Raw genomic sequence first — 20,707 nt, 5'->3', positions numbered from 1 at the left:
TAATTTGCTATGAATTTAGTCGAATAGAGAACTTCGATGGTAACTATTTGTCGGTGTTGATGTCGTGGGGCCTTATAAATTAAATGGGGACGATATCGAAATACAGACTTTTTGAGATGTAAATAAGTGTTAAAAAAAGCCTTGAAAAATGAATTGGGTTTATTACGTAAAGGAGCTGGCTGCACTTCCAATATATTTTCTTGTAATTTTGTAAGGCAATTCCATTTTGTGGCTGTAGTGAGTTGGTATTTTTCACCTTCATTTTCATCAGCAATTTCAGTCAACACAGACAAAGAATAGTACTGTTGCTGTTTGCTGTTGCCACTGCATTTAAGGTCAAATACTCCCTCTCCCATTTATTATTTCTTTTGGGTTAAATTACGTTTTATAGTTTGAGAAAGTTATAATTTGATTCTTATAATTTTAAGAAAGTTAGAATATAGGCTCTAAGTTTGGATAAAATCTCACAAATAGTCCATAAGTTTGATAAAATTTTCATTTATAGATCTTACCATAAGAGATATTAAAGAGAATTTTATCAAACCAGAGGGAATAATCTCTACGTTTGGTAAAATTTCATTTATAGTTCCCACCATAGAGACTATTAACGAGAATTTTATCAAACTAGGGAGACTAAAATTTAACCGTAAATTATAAGAATTATATTCTAACTTTCTCTAAACTAATAAAGATTAAATTTGTGATTTAATCTATATATATATATATATATATATATATATATATATAGATATATGTAGATATATATAATACAAAACCAATCCTCCCAAACAAAATAATTATAATTATAATTATAATTATCTACATACATGTATATATGTATTTAAAAAGTAGAATATTCAACATACCTGAGGTTGTTTAGGAGATCAATGGTTATTGATGGATTTGGAGAAACAATAATATTGACATTTGATGTTGGAATCAAAATCTTCATTCACTTTATTGATATCAAGTCGGAGTCTAAAAAACAAGATGCAATATAAACTTTTACATAGATTGCATCAACACGAGAAGCTTTTGGATGGAAAGGTGAGTAAAGAAAGTAAAGTAATGTTATAAGTTTTTATTTTTTATTTTTTATTTTATTTTTTATTTTTTTATTTTTTATTTTTTATTTTATTTTTTATTTTTTTTAGATATCGAGGGACTATTTAGTAATATGAGTTCATATTAGTTGACTTACTCATTTTGACAAGTAATATATTAAGTTATTAAACTACAAATATATATCATTATCAATATTTTAAAATTATACACAAATACGTAAAATTTTTCAATCAAGTCTTTATATTAGTGTTTTGGATAAACAGAATAAAAAAGAAGGAAAAAAAAAAGCAATGATACCTAATTCTTTGCTTTCTTTTCCTTAAAAAAGAATATATAAATATATATTTTTTAATTTTCACGTTATAATTTTTTATTGGACAACTGATTGATTTGGACACAACATCTACATTTTTCTCTTAAATTATCTTTATGCGTGTTGATACTTTTTAATGCACAGTATCAAATTTGCTTTACTATTCTCCCAAAAAAAAATAAAATAAATAAAAATAATGTTGTCACATTATTTGAAAATTTTTAATGGGATATGACAAAATAAATAATTATAAACTATGGGAAATAAAAGAAGAAATGCTACCCTACAAAAAAAACTGTATTTATAATAGGACCATATTCATCACATTTTCTTTACTCATTCCAAAACATATTTTTTAGTGTGGAATTTGGATTATATTTTATTCAAGATTTTGGAAATTGAGATAATAGAATCTAGGTTTAAATATTATTTTGGTTTAATATATTTTCAAAATATTTATTTTCATTCATATACATTTAAAAAATGATTATTTTCGATTGGTCATTTCTATCTCATTTTATTTTACTTTTATTTTAACTTCATTCATTAAGGGGCTGTCTGGGATGTTGAGATGAGTTAGGATGTCTGAAATTTATATATTTGTGAAGTTCATATACCTGTAGAGTCCATATATCTGTGTTTGGGGTGCAGAGTTATTTGGTCTGAATTCGTATGTTTGTGTTTGGGGTGCAAAGTTGAGTTTATGATTACTATTTTTGTTTTGAAACTTTTTTATTCAATAATTCTACCAATATTTGTTTGAATAAACAAATTTTTTCTTTTAATTTTTAAATCTTTTCTCTCTCTTTCTTTCTTTTTTATGGGTAATGAACAACAATTAACCCATTACATTTCTTGTAGAAATATGGTTAAATGAAATGAGAAACTAAGGCAAAATCAAAACTTTCGATTCTAGCTAATTTTCTCCATGAATTTCATTATCATCTTCTTCCTTTTCTTATTCTTCTTATTGTTGCTCTATATTTTTACTATGTCATGAATTTTTTAATTAAATCTCCCCCATTATCGTAACAACCAATGGAATGTTACCACATTTCTTCAACAGTTTCACTTTCATTTCCTCTAAATTTGGGGATTATAAGAGAACAAATCTCTATTTTTCACCAATTCTTACTTGAAAATGTTCTATTTTTTTTCGTTATATGTTACATACTTTTCAATTACATATATACTTTTCGTCTAAATATTTAATACTTATTTGATATATAAATTCATTATGTATAAATATCGCACTTAATGTAGACAAAATAATAATTTTTATATAATCAATAATCCTACAACATACTTTAATAGTCATCAGTCTTATAATAGTCGGAAGTGGTTGTCGAAGTTAATTATCGAAGATGATTTTTGCTGGAGTTTATAGTCAAAAGTGGTTTTCAGAGCCTGATGTTGGTCACATGGAGGTGTATTAGAGTTGATTGTCGAAGTTTTTCATTGAAGGTGGCTTTCAAAACCCAGAGTTGGTTGGGCAAAAGTGGTCATCGAAGTTAATCATCGAAGATGATTTTCGCTAGAGATTGTAGTCGAAGGTGATTGTTGGAGCACAAAGTTAGTCGTATGAAGGTGGTATTAGAGTTGGTTGTCAGAGTTTGTCATCGAAAGTGGTTGTCGAAGCCTTAAGTTGGACGCCGGAGTTGCTCGCTCAAAGGTGATCATCGAAGGTGATTTTCAACGGAGGTGGTTGTCAGAGTTGGTCATCGAAGTTTGTTGTCGAAAGTGGTTGTCGAAGCCTTAAGTTGGACGTCGGAGTTGCTTGCTCAAGTTGGACGTCGGAGTTGCTTGCTCAAAAGTGATCATCGAAGGTGATTTTCATCGGAGTTTGTTGTTAGAGCCAATTGGTCGTCGGAGTTGGTAGCGCGAAGGTGGTTGTCGGAGTTGGATAACTGGAGGTGATTGTTGGAGGCCAGAATTGGTTGTCAGAGTTGGTCGCGCGAAGGTTGTCGGAGCTCGGAGTTGATCACCGAAGCTATCATTGGAGATGGTTGTTGGAGTCTGGATTTCGCCATCGGAGGTGGTTGTCAAAGGCCGAAATTGTCATCGAAGGTGGTTATCGGAGCCCAGAATTGGTCGCTGAGTTGTCATCGGAGTTAGTTGTCAGAGCCTAGAGTTAGTTCTTGGAGTGTGACAGTGGCGATTGGTGGAGCCATTGAAAACATAGGAAGAAGGGAGAGTTGGGGTGAGTTTGTAAAATATATCAACTCAACTCTACCAACATTTAAAATTGGTGGGCCAAACAATGAGTTGGTATATTATACCAACTGAACTCAACTCACGTTGGTGAGCCAAATGCCCCCTAACTTTCTTAAAATGTAACCATAAATTTGTATTAAAGGATTTTATTTTATATAACATTTACGGTAAAATTATGTAAATAGATATCAAAATGACAGCTTTTTAAAAGTATTGTGCAGACCTAAATTAAATTAATAGAAATTGAAATTACAATATCAAAATAAATATTTTGAAAGCACAATATCATTAAATAAAATGAACCAAAACTAAAAATATAAGATCTAGTGTAGTATTTAAACCTAGGACTATCTTGTTTCATAATTATTTTAAGGTTGAGTTTATATATATATCAAATTGTTATGAAAGTTGTCATTGTAAAGAAAAAGGTACAAATCCAATATCTTGATATTTTCTTTGGAAACAATTCTTGCTGATATATCTCTCCCTCCCTCTCCACAAAAATATAAAGGAAGGAATATTTATGTGTTAGACAAAAGTGGAGAGAAGATTGAGATAGAGGACATTAGAGTTTGGGTGGGTAAGTATATATACACACATATACATAAATATATATATATATATATGATTAAACTATTGGATGAGTGGTACAAAAATAAGTGCAACTCATAACTATCTACTTCTGCTTTTATATTGTATCTACATTTTGGAAAAGTTTTAAAGTAATTTTAATTATTGGATGATAATAGTTTTATTTTTCTAGATTTATAAGTTACAAATTTAACTTTTTTTTTTTATCGTCTTAATCAATTGAGCTATATTGTTGAGCAAGTTGACAACTTATCTATAACTAAAATTAAAAGAAGAAAATTATAAATTATTGCTAGTCTTTAACATTTGTAAATATTTTACTATTAGTCGTTCAATAGAATAGGTCACCTTACCAATGGAATCAAGAATTAATATATAATATGTTGTCTATGATTTCCATTATGAATTATCCAACATTAATTTTGTGTAATATGAGCAAATATCAAAATGTGTGAAAATTACAAAAAATAGTCCGAATGAAATTTTATGATAATTGACTATATATACACTCTAAGAAGCCTAACATTTAAAAAAAAAAAAAAAAAATCTTCTCGGAAGATGATGTCTCCCCTTTGTCAACTGTCACTTTGTGGCTATAAGTCTAAACTTTTGGTAAACCTCCAAGACCCTTTTAACTTGTCGAAGGATTTATAATTTTTTTTTTATTGTGATTTCGATAGTTTCTTCTAACTCGAGATGTCTATTTATCTTTTACTGCTTTGCTTTGGTTGTAAGCCCAAGCTCTTATATGTTGGTTTTATTTTGGTGTGTGCTGACCTCAGGCTAAGAAGCTTCCTTTTACAAAATATTATATCACCTTTACCAAAAAAAAAAAAAAAAAAAAAAAGAAAATTATCTACACCATTACAAAAACTAACTAGAGTTAAGTTCAAAATTAACACTACAAACTAAATGGATACAAAACTATTCGTTTAGATTTAACAAAACTATAGTTTACAATTAACTTAAAATTGGCTTTTCCAAATCGAACAAAGTCAGAATTTAGTCTTTATAATTTTAAAAGTTAAAATTTTAATTTTTTTCCGATAAAAATGACATAAAATAACATAGTAAAAACGGAAAGTATCTATTTATTATTTATTTTTTTTGAAAAATAAAAATATATAAATTAAAAAGAAAAAAGGATATCCAAGGTGTAAAATGAGGCACACGAGATAGTAAGAGTTAGGAGTGTGCATGGACTACCTACCCACGTGTATAATTGTGCAATCCAACCTCCCTCCATATGCATTCCTCATTCCTCTCTTTCCTCTTTCACTAAACAAATAAAGGCCACTCACACCCATCATTTTTCTTTTTATTCTTATTATTTTAAATTTTAAATTTAAATTTAAATTAAAAATAATAATAAAAAAAAAAGATTTTCTTCTCCACCACCCACAAAAGGCTCTCTCTTTCACAAGAATCTGCCCTAATTCCAACTATATACTATATATCTTTTCTAAGTTCTTTCCCTTCCAAAAGGCATAAACCCTATAAATACCCTCTCTATCTTCTTCCCTTCTTCCTCATCCATCCTTCCAATTTTTTCCTCTTGTTTCTTCTCATTCTCCCTTGCCAAAATAATGGTGGTAATTGCTTTCCAAATGACTCCTCTTCCTCTTTCTCGTTTCTCCGATCGCCTCGGCTCCAACGCTGGTGGAGTGCTCCGTTGTGTGTATTGGGAAAATAGCGGAGATGACGACGACGACGACGACGGAGTCGACGTTGCGCCGGCTGCTTGATTATCTCTATTACTAACACCTACATTATTGGGAGGAGGGGGATTATTTTAGGGTTTGGGGTTTGGGGCAACAACATATTATACTAGTTAGGATTATGATGAAAATGTGTTAGTTTAATTAAAGCCCTACTATTTAATAATGTTTCTCACTTGTCTTGTGTAACCCTAACTTTTTTTTTTCTTTTTTCTTTTTGGGTTTAATACCCTTTTCTTACCTACTCTATACTACTTATAAAGAAGTATAGTTAAATTACTTCCATGTAATACTCTTTCTTAGTTTCTATATTCACCAATCTATCTCTTCTTTAAAAAATATGTCTTCAAAAAATTTAAAATTATATATTATCCTCTTCCTTTCAAATTAACTAGTAGTAATTTCAAAACTTCCATATAATTGACTCTTTATATTCTCTTTACTTGGACGTAGTAAATTAGGTAGTAAAATTTCCATTATGGACACTCTCTCTCACTTTATCTAACGTGAAGTAGTAAAAACCCTTAACAATCTTTCTTACTCTCTTGAAGCAATAATTTAATTTAAAGCTTCCATATTTGACTTAAAGCATTATAAGTTTCTGTCAAGTAAAAGGTTTTAAGAACTGGTTTCTGTCTATAAATGATCAAGATATTATTGGAATCATGAAGTTTAAGTGTTTACCTAATTAATTAAATTTACTACGACCCATTAACTTAAGTTTTTGGACCAATCGGTGATTTAACATAGTATCTACATCAGTCATTTGATCCATCCAAGATTGATGAACTCAAAGAGACACTATTTCAAGAGAGCATGTTGAGGATCCACATTGGAAAAATCAATAGAGCTCACAATCTTTATAAGATATATTTACCACAACCCTTTAACTAATTAAGTTTTTAAGTCAATCGATGATTTAACATTAAAAATAAAAAAAATAAAAAAAACACTAAGTAAAAGTCTAATTTTTTTCATGAAAGGGGTTTGCATGCATGGCTTTAAGGAGCTCAAATAATCGTAAGTAATCAATTAATATTTTATATTTTGCTGACTAAATAGGGCACGAGACATCAAATGATTAGTAAATCAATAGGCCATAATAAAATAAATGATTATTTAAATATGTGCTCACTTAAATTCATAGTTTATATTTTCCATATATATATAGATATAGGATCAATGGATAGATATATAGAAGTATTTGGAGACTTAAGTTAGCTAGATGAAATAATATATTTTTATTAGTCAATTGAACAGATTTCACACATCAATATTACACTTTAATCCTAAATTAAACTCGATTATATTAAGCTTATATTGCCATCTCAATCTAATACATACAATATTATTAACTATATTTGATCGTTTTCTTCTAAAGAGAAAACTATATTTGATCATTTATTTGTAAATTGGTCCAACTTGCATTCAAATTTGGATGGATGTTAATCAACCTCACAATTGTTCAAGAAGAATACTCAATTTTTTTTAAAAGGCTTGAGACGTTTCATAAACGTTTCTGTTATATGAATAATTTCACAAAAAAAAAAGAGAAAATATATAATCTTGTAAATGTGATAGAATCTGAATCTAACGAATTCATGCGTTGTCTCCTTAAGACAATTTTATTCACTCTAGTGTCTAAATTTCATGAATAATTACATCATCTTGTTCACAAGATTCAACGAACTATATTTTGTAGAAATAAACCGAGCTTCAACTACTTTATAAAGGGAAAAAGTTTTAATGGGAGAAAAGTGATAATGAAAAAGTTCTTAAAATCAATTTGAAGAAGAGACATATTTATAAATTATTCGTTGCCATTTAAATAGTCGTGTCTCTTATTTAAAGTTGGTTATTTTCAAAAGGACATATTTATTCATGAAACAATGGAACTCTACACGAAAATTCACTATCAATAAAGATGTTATATTTTAGAATTATTTATACATATATATATAATATTCTGATTTTGACCTTTCTTGCATTTATGTGATTGAGCAATTACTATGATTTTGCTATCTGTTAGGCGTTTGCAGGATTGAATACTGCCTAAATTGTTGACTATGATTTGCAAGAAATTTCAGGTTGTATTTTGATTATCTGCGGCAAATTTGTGATTGAGTCACATTTTTGTGGGGGTTTTTTTTTTTTAATTTTTTAAAAAAATTTAAATGGTATCTGCATTATTTTTTTAACAAACTTTTTTAATACATGAGATACCAATGCGTTGGTTATTATTATCATTATTTGTTAAAAAATTTTGTTATGCAAACTTGAATTATTGAATTATTTATGATCTTTTCTTCATTGGAACTGAGTTTAATTGGTCACGGGAAATTGATTGATTATGATTTTTTTTCTCTCTCTCTTGGCTTAACTTGAAAAGAAAAAAAATACAAAAATAAATCTCTTCTTTCAAATTGATTGTGTTTTGGAGGTGCAATTATATGTTGAGAGTGGGATATTTCATATTTTTACTTTAGAAGAGATGGTCCTCCTTAAATCCTATTTTTTTTATAGGTTGAAACCAAGATTTCTTTTATCATGAGTTCAACGTTTGGTATATGTGTAGTGGATTATTGTTTGATGTTCTGCATTAATTTTGCATTTATACATTATGTGTATGAGAATGATGATTTGGTATATACTATTTCTGTAATTGTTCGCTTATTTTAGTATATTATGCATAATGGGTATCAAGCATAATGTTATCGTGTCATTTTTCATTTCAAGCCTAACGAATAATGTCTCAAGTTTATTTGTTGCCTTATTGATTTTATTTTGTGAGAACTTGTTCGGTAAAGTTATTTACTTTGGTTCACAAATAGGGGATCGATTTCACATAAATGTCATCAACAATACCAAATTGTTGTACCACATATTGTTGGTGAAAATTATGGAGAAATTCATGAGAAATTTATAGGTATTGAATTCAATGGGTGGTAAGAAGAATAGCTATTCTATGGTTTTGACTTTTTTTTTTTAAAGGACATGTTATTGCAAGGAGAAGGTTGCTTACATTTGAGGCATAGAAACTTGCAAAATATTTATGTCAAAACTACATTTTGAATGGATTTGATAGCACACTATAAATGATTAGAGTTGTGGATTTGGGGAGAAAGTTATGATCTAAAATAAATGATTTCAATATTGTGATAAGACACATTCGGTGAATATGTCTCACATCATGTTTAAAGGTTAATTGTATTTTTGTATAGAATTCTATGTAAGTAAACATAGAAGAAATGTCTTGGGACTAATAGAAAAGTCGGAAAGCTTCTAAAAGTTTTATGTTATTGAGAGACATTTGGGAAAAGTTAACATTCCCAAATGATAATTCAAGTTTTAGAATATTGGATAATAATTACAAAAGAGGTTGGGATATGTTTAAGTTGACTATGAAATTTTTGTATGATATTCCTAAAGTGTGAATACAATCTATATCTCTTTAGTGAATAATAATAAATCTTGACATATATGATGAAGACTTAAAAACAATGAAACAACTAATTTCTAGTGGAGTTATCATAATTGAATATATAAGGTCAAAAGATAACATTGTGGATCCACTTGTAAAAACGTTTCAAAACTATTCTTGAAGTAAAATCTCGTTAGAATGCCATATGAAAAATGAGGTTTAGAATAATGTGATGCTTACCTAGAACATAGAAATTAGGAACCGAATAAGATTGCCACACCTGTTATATATCTAAACTTCCATTCAAATTCAGAAAGATTTCTACTTCAAGTGTAGTTTTAAAACATTTATAAAATGCCAAGGATAATATTTTAACATTTCTCAAAGAGTATGAGTATGTTTTAAAACAAATAGTAAAGTTCATAAATACTAGTTACGTTTGACCTTTCACAAACGTTTCAAACTACTTTAAATTATATTTCAGACGAAAATTGAAACTTGAAAAATATATGGTGTACGATAGCTATCCAAAATTCTATTGTCACTATCACACAATTCTAAGCCTCTATTTTTATTCAAAATTAAAAAGCATTTCAATTCGAAGAGTAGATTTTATCACAAAAGGTAAATATAGTAATATTGAAACGAATTTGTATTTTTTTACACAAACTATAATATGTAGTGATATTCTTTTATAATTTTAAAAAAACAAATGCTACGGATAGATTTAGACTAGAGGGCATAATTTGCTTTAAGAGAGTTGCAAATTATTAGATCATGAAAAGGACAAAATTCGAGCCATAAATCACACCTTAGAGCCCAATTGGGCCTAGAGAAAAAAAAAGATTGGGCCAACTTGCTTGGCCTTGGCTGAGGCCGAGGCTCCCCTTCCAATAAATGGGCCACAATTACAATGTCTTCCATAACTCATCAAGGTTTGGAGAATAGGAGAAAGACCCGAAAGGGTGGGAGGTTGACCCTCTGCACATTTTATGAATGAGACATGAGAAATGCATGCTCCAACCCATTTGGCTTGAGAATGATCCTTATTTGAGTTCGAAAATCTCGTACGGATGCCTTAGGTCGAGATTTTTCTATAAAAACATTATTATATCTTCTAAAAAAGAAAGTCTATTTTCATCCTTAAAACTCCTATTATAAACAAAACCCTCTTACTAACTTACACATCAATGGCATAGTGCACGCATGATTTAAAATTTTCATCGAGATTTCGAAGGGCTCAAAATTCCCAATTCAAGTTTTTCAATTTTATAATCTTGATTACACAAAATTCTATAGTTATCCCACAACAATGTCATTTTCGACACAGGATTAAGTCTTTTATGTGCTACTTTTTCTATTTTCAACTTTTCTCAATTTTTAGCTTTATTTTCGACAAAAAAAACTTTCATTTTTAAAGAATTGAATTTGAAAAAACCACAAAAAATAAATTGTATTTATTTTTAGCCTCGTTCAACTCTTCTTCATTAAATCTTCGCATCATTTCACCTCCAAATTGAATTGATGTGAGTTCTTTTTTCTCTTACCATCTGCAAATTTCATAATTTTTACATCATTTTACCTCAAAATATTCCTAAATTTTATATTATTTGTAATTATTTTTTCATTTCTTTTTTAGCTTTCGCATCAACATTTATACATACATTGACAATAGATATCTAAATGTTGTCTTACTTTATAGAAATTGTGATTAAATGGTCAATTATAATCTAATTAAGCCACGATGAAAGTTTCATTAACTAATTATAATAATTTTCATCATTTTCCATAATTTTTCCCGAAATTTTCATCGATATCGATATTTCTATTAAATCGGGACATCGACAATTCCATCGACATCGAAATTTTGTAGGTCGCAAATTATCTTTATTTTGTAGGTCGCATCTTCCCTAGATTATAAATTCACCATTGCTGTCATGTGAATGTTAGGTACGTTTTTTTCCTATTTGAATTTTGGTATCAATACTAATAATTTTCATTTTTTATTTCATTTTTAAGGGATCAAAATGATCACTTTTTGAAAGTACAAAGATCAAAATAAACCAAAGTTAAAGTACAAAGACTAAAATTATTATTTTGGAATTATAAGGACCAAAAGGAATCAAAGTTGAAAATTTAAGGACCAAAATGAATATAGTAATTAAACCTAAAATTTAAAACGAAAAATAGAGGATGGATCAAATTTAGAGTACAATGTCAAGCACGATGTCACAAACAATATTCATGGCAAGTACACAACATGAAAGCAAACAAAAAGATAACAACACAGAGATTGATAATCTAGTTTGGTACAAAATCATCTACAACTGGGGAGTTGTGTGCCCGGTAGAACGAAACTTCACTATATAAAGAGTTTAGAAATTACAATGAAAGTATTTATCTGATAGACTCCTTATTCAGTGACTCACGTGTAGCTTTTTCTTCAGTTTCAACTTAGGTTTCCCTTGAGTTTGAGCTCCCTTCACTTTTATAATAATGTTTCTGTAAGATTGTATCAGCAACAACGGAAGCACAAGGATCATCTAAGCACTCAAATTCACTAATTCTGGCAAAATATAAAGCATGCTCTTGTTGTAAACAATTAAGTTTCAAGACATACCTCCTGTAGAACTTCTTCAAAGCTCATTCTCCAGCTGCTATGTTCTCCAAATCTTGTTGCAGACCACCTCAAGATCTTCTCCATTATTCTCTTGGTGCTCTAGATTGAGTTGTGGGACTCAAAACAAGCTTGAATCAACGGATGAAGGAGAAATGCTTACTGCAGAAATCTAGTTGAAGAACTCTTTCTTCAAACTGAATTTTCTCTCAAATTCTCTATAGATCGCATGCCTGATTTTCACTCCAATCTCTTCATTATATTGCAAATTAACATGTAAAGGAGAGACTTACATGAGTTGCAGCTCATGCTTGGAGAAGACAAGGCAAATAAGATGCATTTTGAGTGAGCAACTAAGGAGATGGATAATGGAAAATCTTGTTTTTCCATTTTTTGTGTTTTATCTTTTCCTTTTCAATTTTATCTCAAAAATCAAATTTTGATTTTATAAAAGCTATTTTGATTTTAAAAATGAAAATTTTAATTACTTTCATAAATTAATTATTAAATAAAACTTAATTAATTTAATATAAAATATTAAATTAATTTTAATACATATCCATCTTTATATATTTAAATCATATTTAAATATATAAATGTTGGATTTTATGTCCTAAAACTCGTAGTTTGTAAATTAATAAACATATTTTGTTTTGTTTTTCGATAAAGTTGTTATTGAAATTATAATCTTGAATCCAATAAACTAAGGTTCTGAGGCTATTTAATGTAGTTTGAACTTTATGTAGTGACATAAATGTGGATCAAGTTCAAATATATAGCCAAAATGGTCTATAATATATGAATGAGGTTGGGCGCCTTATTCTGGGGACACTATGGATGCGACCCACTTTGTAGTTAGTACAAACGATGTGATCCTGAATCGTTCATATAGAGATATGTGAGTGGGGGCATCCTATGCATTGAGTTTGCATAAGACTGAACCATGAAATAGTCACTTTTTAAGTTCTAAATGCCGTTTTATGTATAAAACTGAATATTTCGTTAATTGATAACCTAGGTAACTTAATCTTAATCCTGAGCTAACTATGAACTCCTGTTCACTTGGAATTATCCTTAGATCTGCATAGGTGAGGGTAGCTCATCATTACTGGTCCAATAAGCCTCTCATTTCAGGGGTAAGATCGGATGGATAGCTGGGAACATAAGGTGCAAGACGGAATTCACTCCTACCCGTTATAGGGATAGTAGATAGGTTATTCCCTTTAGTACTGAATCCAGGTCTTGAACAAGGGGCCCCACCCTTTCCTTGGCCAGAGAAGGATTCGGTTTATAGGTTGGACCTTAAACCAATTGTTCATTAGAGGATCAGTGGAACTTTAGAAATAAGATATAGTCTCGGGGGTAAAACAGTTTTTATGACCTAGCCGAGATTACGAACAACCTGTGAAGGATTAACTTACTAATCATGGTTATATCAAATGGACACAAATATATCTATAGTGAGGGGAGTGTAACTATATAGGTCCATTAGGTTCTTCTACTAGCTCATATGAAATAAACTTAGAACAGTATGATAGAATAATTCGAATTGTTCGAATTAGGTAAAGAGAGAGAAACCGACAAGTATATGTGATATAATGGTCGGGTTTTTCAGTTTAGAGATATAACTTTAATATTTAAATGTGATTTAAATATCAAGAATATGAATACGTTCATGTACGAAAGCTCGAAAATAATGGAAATGGTCAAAGATGGAAAAAGTCAAAGAGTTGACTTTTGAATTGAAAAGTCAAACTTTGACCGACCTTATATTCAAATGTGATTTGAATTTCGAAAAAATGAATGCGGATTCATGCTCGGGAGGTCAAAATTAGTCAATACGGAAAAAATCATAAGAAGTCAAAATATTGACTTTTTGGTCAAAGTTTGACTTTGACCAAATGACTATTTTGCCCTTTGACTAAAGTTAGTGGGAAAATTCAAACTTTTGTTGGATAATTCCACTGACAAAATAGTGGGCTAGGCGTTGGCTTATAGTGGAGACATTAAGCCCACTTAGATAGTGGATTCTAGGTGTTGGATTTTTATGAATTGATTTCATGCAATTGTTGCATGGCCCTTTTCTATAAATATGGGCTTTTGAATTTGGATGAAAAACTTTTTCTTTTTTTCCAATTTTAGTTTTCAAAATGTTGTTGGAAAAATAAAATCCCAAACCACAAAATTCCATTTATTTTTTCATCTCTTTCTCTCTCTCGGGTTTCTTCATCCATCGGGTCTCTCAACCCAGTTTTGAGTCCAGAGGATAGTAGGTCAACTCTAATGGTGGTCCGAAAGAGTTCGGGTCGAGATTCGGAAAGGAAAAGCGAGTTTTAGGAGCTTCAAAGGTAAGGTTTCAAATATCCTATCCACTTCAATTTGCATGTTTATTTCCTTTTGTTTAGAAGTAATTAGAGTGTAATTAGGTCCTAATTCCACTACGTATGTCTCGTGTTCCATCATGTGGTATCAGAGCATGCTTTAATTACGGTCAATTGCTTTTGGTGGGTGTTTTTTCCTTTTTATTCAAGTGTTGAATAAAATGTGGACTAAAGTTGTAACACCTCACACATTTTTTAAGTAATAATGTAATTTCAACAACTTTATTATTTGGAATTTCAGTAATTTTCATTAGTTGAAGGGTTTTTTTTTTTGAATTTTGGACATTTAAGAGTAATTACTGTAATTTGATTATTGAAGTTGGAAATTTATATTGGAAATTGATGGTAGGAATTAATTTCAAATTGGAAAATGAGGGAATTTAAGAAAATAATGGGGATTAGGAGAAGAATAAAATAAATAAAATAAAATATATTATTTTATTTTTATTTTATTTAATCCTTCATTTTTCTTTCTTTTTTTTTCTCTCTCTCTTTTCTTTCCTTTTTTCTTTTCTTTCTCTCCCCCCTTTCTTCTAGCAGCCACCGAGACCCCCTCCCCGACCTCCATTGCTCCGCCGCCGCCTCAGTCACCCAGCCTCGTCAACCGCCAGATCTAAGTCGAAACTCTCTCAGCCATACCACCACAGGCCGCGCCGTGTGACTCCCCCATACCCTCCTTTGTCCGTCCATCTGAGTTGCACAAATCTCGCCCAGTCGAAGAGCCGTTCGGAGTCACACCGATCTCGCCCAGCCGGAGGATCCATTCGTCCGAGTCATCGCCGCCTACTTCAAGCCTGAACCGAAGGAGCCGCCGTTCGCAACCGCGTGCCACTTCTTCATCTAGCCCTACAAACCCCCACGCCGCTGGTCCGCCACCATAGATCTGTCCAACGGGCTGTTTGAGTTTCTGTAACGGGGCCGCCATTCAACTCCAGTTTCCACCGCCGACTCTTGGTTTTGAACAGATCTTGGATTTAGGTAAGGTCAATGTTATGAAATGGATTTATTGAAGGATTTTTGACACCCATTGATTATTGGATTAAATAATCATTTAATTCATGTTTTGAAGGTTCTAAGTTGTCGTTCGTTGGAATTATAATTTGTTAGAAGGAGGTTTTGGAGTGGTTGTTAATCAAGTTCCTTGGGTAAGCTTTTGAGGTATTGTGGTTTTGAATCTGAAGTTTCGCAATTATTGTTGGACTGAAATTTTATGGTTGTATTCGTATGGTAGGGTCGTTATTTCAAATCGCGGTCATCGTTTGGTTGTCGGAGTTTATCTGTAGAATTTCGATTAAAGTAAGTAATCTTACCACTAGAATTGCCTACAGGTCAGGCTTTAGTTGTATGCTAGCATGATAAGTGTATATTATGGTAAATGTTAGCAAGTTGATTGACAGTATGACCTGAATCAAAGTATGTTCTGGCACGAATTCTGATTTGTTTACATACGTACCTAAGTACTTGATCGTTAGTATGTGATAGTATGTGTTTTCATATATCGATGTCTGATCTGCTGGTGTTGAGGCATACTTGCATGTTGTGGATTTATGATGTAACTTATACATGGATGATGTATAATATGTTATTAAGAATTATGTGTATGTGATGAAGCCATGGTATCAAGGATTTTTATGTATGTGTTAGAACTGTACAATGTTGAATCTTAGGACGTTAAGACTGTGTGAATATCCTCATTGATTAGTTAGATGCTCACCAGATTATGTTTCCTTCGGGATTCATCAGTTTGTGTTTCCTTCGGGATTCACCAGTTTTGTGTTTCCTTTGGGATTCACCAGTTTGTGTTTCCTTCAGGATTCACCAGTTTGTGTTCCTTCGGGATTCACCAGTTTTGTGTTTCCTTCGGGATTCACCAATTTGTGTTTCCTTTAGGATTCATCAGTTTTGTGTTTCCTTCGTGATTCACCAGTTTGTGGTTCCTTCGGGATTCACCAGTTTTTTGTTTCCTTCGGGATTCACCAGTTTTGTGGGCATACTTAACTACAATAGGATAGGACTCGATCTCTTGTCTGTTACATGTATTTATATGCCATATGCGGGTATCTAGAGGGCATAGATGCCTAGCCTAATCCCAGTAGTGGGGCTACTTATGTTGATGTTTCAGGTAAGGATAGAGATGCACCGGCGATGGCGCAGCGGAATTCATGATCGAGCCACTGGGACTAGTTTTTATGCTTCCGCATCATGAAATTTAGAATCCTTATTTTACCCTTAATTTCTAGTTTTACTGTTTGAAACTTATTATGAAGTATTGTTACTTTTATATTTTAATAGTCTTTACAAATTATGGGTACCCTATTATTGTTTTAAAAATTGCATTTAATAAATTTCTTTTGAACTGCTCTTGTCTATTTAGCATTTATTTCAACATTACTGAGCGTCGTTTCAAATCCTATGCATGTATTTATTTTAGTAACGGCCTAACCTAAGTCCTAGGGGGTCGGGTCGTTACAAAAGTGGACTTATTATGATTTTGGCATTGTTTTTCTTTAAATTTCTTGTGGAAATTTGTAATTTCTCACATGTTTATGAGCATTAATGTGTGAAAAAGGGTCTGTAAATTTGTTGGAGTTATTAGAGTTGAAATTAGGTTGTAATTTCTTGATTTGGGGAGAGAAGACAACAACAAAATTGAAGAAAAATTGCTCACAAACCCGATTTTTGCCTCCAGACTCAAGAATGACTCCCAGACCCGACCCGAGCAGCGCTCCGACCCAGTTTGGAGTAGCCCTGCATGTACCAACTGTCGATGAAGCTCTCTGACCTGGCCCGTCGACCCGGTTTGCTACCCGCTTCGCTTCGCACGACCCACGCGCCCGCGATTTTCGTCCTGCCCGTTTCGTGCTCTGACCCACTTCGAAGCAGCCTCGTACACCTCCCGCCTCCGCGACCCACTTTCCGTTCGCTTGACTCGCCCGCAGTTTCGTTGACCGCGCCAGTGAACGTTGACCAGTTGGTCCAGATTGTCTGGACCGGTCCGTTTGACCTGGTTGAGCCGGTTTGATCTGTTCAACTTGGTTTTTGGTGTTTTTGGGCCAGTTCGATTGGTTTCTGAGCGGTTCCAGATGGTTCAAAGTGTTTGATGCCGGTTCCGGGTAGCTGATTGCTGGTTTCTGTAATAAATTAGTTATTTGTTTGTTTTTAGTGCCAAAATCGGTCCATTTTAGTGTTGTCTACCTATTATGCATGTGATGTATAATGTTTTTTGATTGTGTGTGCATATAGTATGCCATATAGTTTTAAAACCCCACCCATAGGCAAAGCATGTGACATGCATTTGTTATATCTAAGTGTTATAAAATATATACTATGCATGCTTAGTTTTAATATAAGTGTTATATTAAAGCATGTTTGATTGAAGGAAGCATGTTATAGATGAATGCTCTAGGGTTATAATTGTTATAAAATAAACTAGACTTCTAAAATCTATAACAAAGATAAGATGCATGCTCATTTAGGGTTAACCATCGAGCAATCCTAATTTTCATAGAAAATAGGTCGATATCTTGTAAAACCGAAGTTACAAGAAAACTCACCCGACAAGATCTTGACAAAAAGTCAGATAAGATGACTAAGGTTGAAGGTTTTTAAGTTGATGGTTCACGGAACACCTACTACCTGGAGATCGAGCCGACGTTTGAGTTAGGTTAAACCGATTTTATGAGCATGCGTGAGCGGTGTTAGGTAATAAAATTTGTTTATATCCTAGACATTGTAGGTTAAAAATCCAGTATAAAAGTTATACTCAGATGAATCATCTAGACTTAAGATATGTTTAGTTAGCCAAAATGTATCGCTAAGTATTTTATACCCCTACCATCTAGAACACTTCAGCTGGAGAGAAGTAATGTACTTTTAGCTCTAGCGTCCCTAAGAGTTCACACCGTGAGATTCATGCTTGGCTTTGGGCCGCCCTGGGAGTGAACTCCATTCGAAGAGTGTTTGCATGAGTCAATACCAATGTGAATAGGGGAAGTTGTTCATAGTAAGTGGGAGAAGGAAGTGTGTCAACATATCCTACGGTCTCTTCTATTAGGTCGCACCGTGAGATTCCTATAATGTGTCTACATGTCTGCCCTGGAGCGATCTTACCAATCGAAGGGTTGTATTATAGGATTCAGAACTCTGCAAACTCTAGAAATTGATAGGATCTCTTAAGTCCATTTTCATTCTTGTCTTTCCAACTTCGGGAGCATAATGATTCCGATCTTTGAGGTCTGAAAATGGAGGGTCACACTTACGAGAATTACTAAGTGTTAGTAAATTCTTGACCAAAATAGTAATAACTGAGCTGCTATAGGAATAAAAGTTATTTTGGTGATAGTATCTAGTCAAGATAGTCTTGGTTCAACGGAGGAATAGTCGATCACCTCTCGGTGGAGGTTATTCTAAACCATTGAAATATCGTTGCAAAATATAATCATGAAGGGTACATTATTAGTTTTTTTTTTTTGCTAAACTTGATTGGATTTAAAAGATTAATGTTTTTACTAAAAAGGATATGTTTTTCTTTTCAGCATGACTAGCTCTTTAGATCAACTCTTAGCTTCTGGGAAACTTAACAGTGACAAGTACTTAACATGGAAAACAAATATGAATTCAACACTAGTAATAGATGACTTGAGATTTGTCTTAACTGAGGAATGTCCTCAGGCCCCTGCCTCGAAAGAAGCACAAGGTAAATATGATTTACTAGTTGCTGAGATATATTTAGTGGAGGATAATACCTCAACCCGGATATAGGATTCAGGAGCCACTAATCATATTTGCATCTCTTTTCAGGAAACTAGTTCCTAGAAAAAGCTTGAAGAAGGTGAGATCACCCTCAAGGTTGGAACATGAGAGATTGTCTCGGTCGAAGCAGTGGGAGACTTGAAGTTGTTTTTCAAAGATAGATATCTAGTACTTAAAAATGTTTTGTATGCACCTCTTATGAAGAGGAATTTAATATCTATCGCTTGTATTATGGAACAAATGTATAAAATATCTTTTGAAGTTAATGAAGCATTCATTTTCAGAAAAGGTATTCAAATTTGTTCTGCTATACTTGAAAACAACTTATATAAGTTAAGATCAACTAAAGCAAAATTTTTCTTAAATACTGAGATGTTTAGAACAGCCGAAACTCAGAATAAAAGAAAAAAGTTTCTTCTAATGCCTATCTATGGCACCTGAGACTTGGCCATATAAATCTTAAAAGGATTAAGAGATTGGTTAAGAATGGACTCCTAAATCAGTTAGAAGACAATTCTTTACCTCCATGTGAGTCTTGTCTTGAGGGAAAAATGACTAAGAGATCTTTTACTGGAAAAGGTCTCAGAGCCACAATACCCTTAGAGCTCGTACATTTGGACCTCTGTGGACCGATGAATGTCAAAGCTCGAGGTGGGTATGAATATTTCATTAGTTTTATTGATGATTATTCAAGGTATGGTCATATTTACCTAATGTATCACAAATCTGATTCTTTTGAAAAGTTCAAAGAATATAAGGTTGATGTTGAGAACCAGTTAGGTAAAACAATTAAGACACTACGATCAGATCGAGGTGGGGAGCACATGGACTTAAAATTCCAGGACTATATGACAGAACACGAATCAAGTCACAACTCTCTACACCTAATATGCCTCAGTAGAACGTTGTATCTGAAAGAAGAAATAGAACCTTGTTAGACATGGTTCGCTCAACGATGAGCTTTGCTGAGTTACCTGATTCATTTTGAGGACATGCATTAGAGACTATTGTCTATATTTTGAATAACGTTCCCTCTAAAAGTGTTTCAGAAACACCTTATGAGCTATGGAAAGGGCGTAAAGGTGGTCTATTTTACGACACACGTGTTGGTGCAAAATCCTAAAAAATTGTAACGTTGTTCAAAACTATGCCTATTTGTAGGTTATCCAAAAAAAAACAAAAGGTGGTCTATTTTATGATCTTCAAGAGAATAAGGTATTTGTATCAACAAATGCCACATTCTTAGAGGAAAACCACATAAGAAGTCATCAACCTCGCAGTAGACTAGTATTGAATGAAATTTCCAAAAATGCTACAGATAGAGCTAGTTCATCTACTAAAGTAGTAGATAAAAGTAGTACATCTGGTCAGTCACTTTCTTCTCAAGAGTCGAGAATGCCTCGATGTAGTGGGAGGGTTGTTCATCAGCCTGACCGTTACTTGGGTTTAACAGAAACCCAAGTCATTATACCTGATGATGGCGTAGAGGATCCATCGACCTATAAACAGGCGATAAAAGATGTGGACCGTGATCAGTGGGTCAAAGCCATGGACCTTGAAATGGAGACTATGTACTTCAATTCTGTCTGGGAACTTGCAGATAAACTAAATGATGTAAAATCAATTGGTTGTAAG

The sequence above is a fragment of the Benincasa hispida genome, chromosome 9, assembly GCF_027475165.1.
Source record: "Benincasa hispida cultivar pf3 chromosome 9, pf3_genome.v1.1, whole genome shotgun sequence".
NCBI lineage: Eukaryota > Viridiplantae > Streptophyta > Magnoliopsida > Cucurbitales > Cucurbitaceae > Benincasa > Benincasa hispida.
This window is presented reverse-complemented; position numbering follows the sequence as displayed.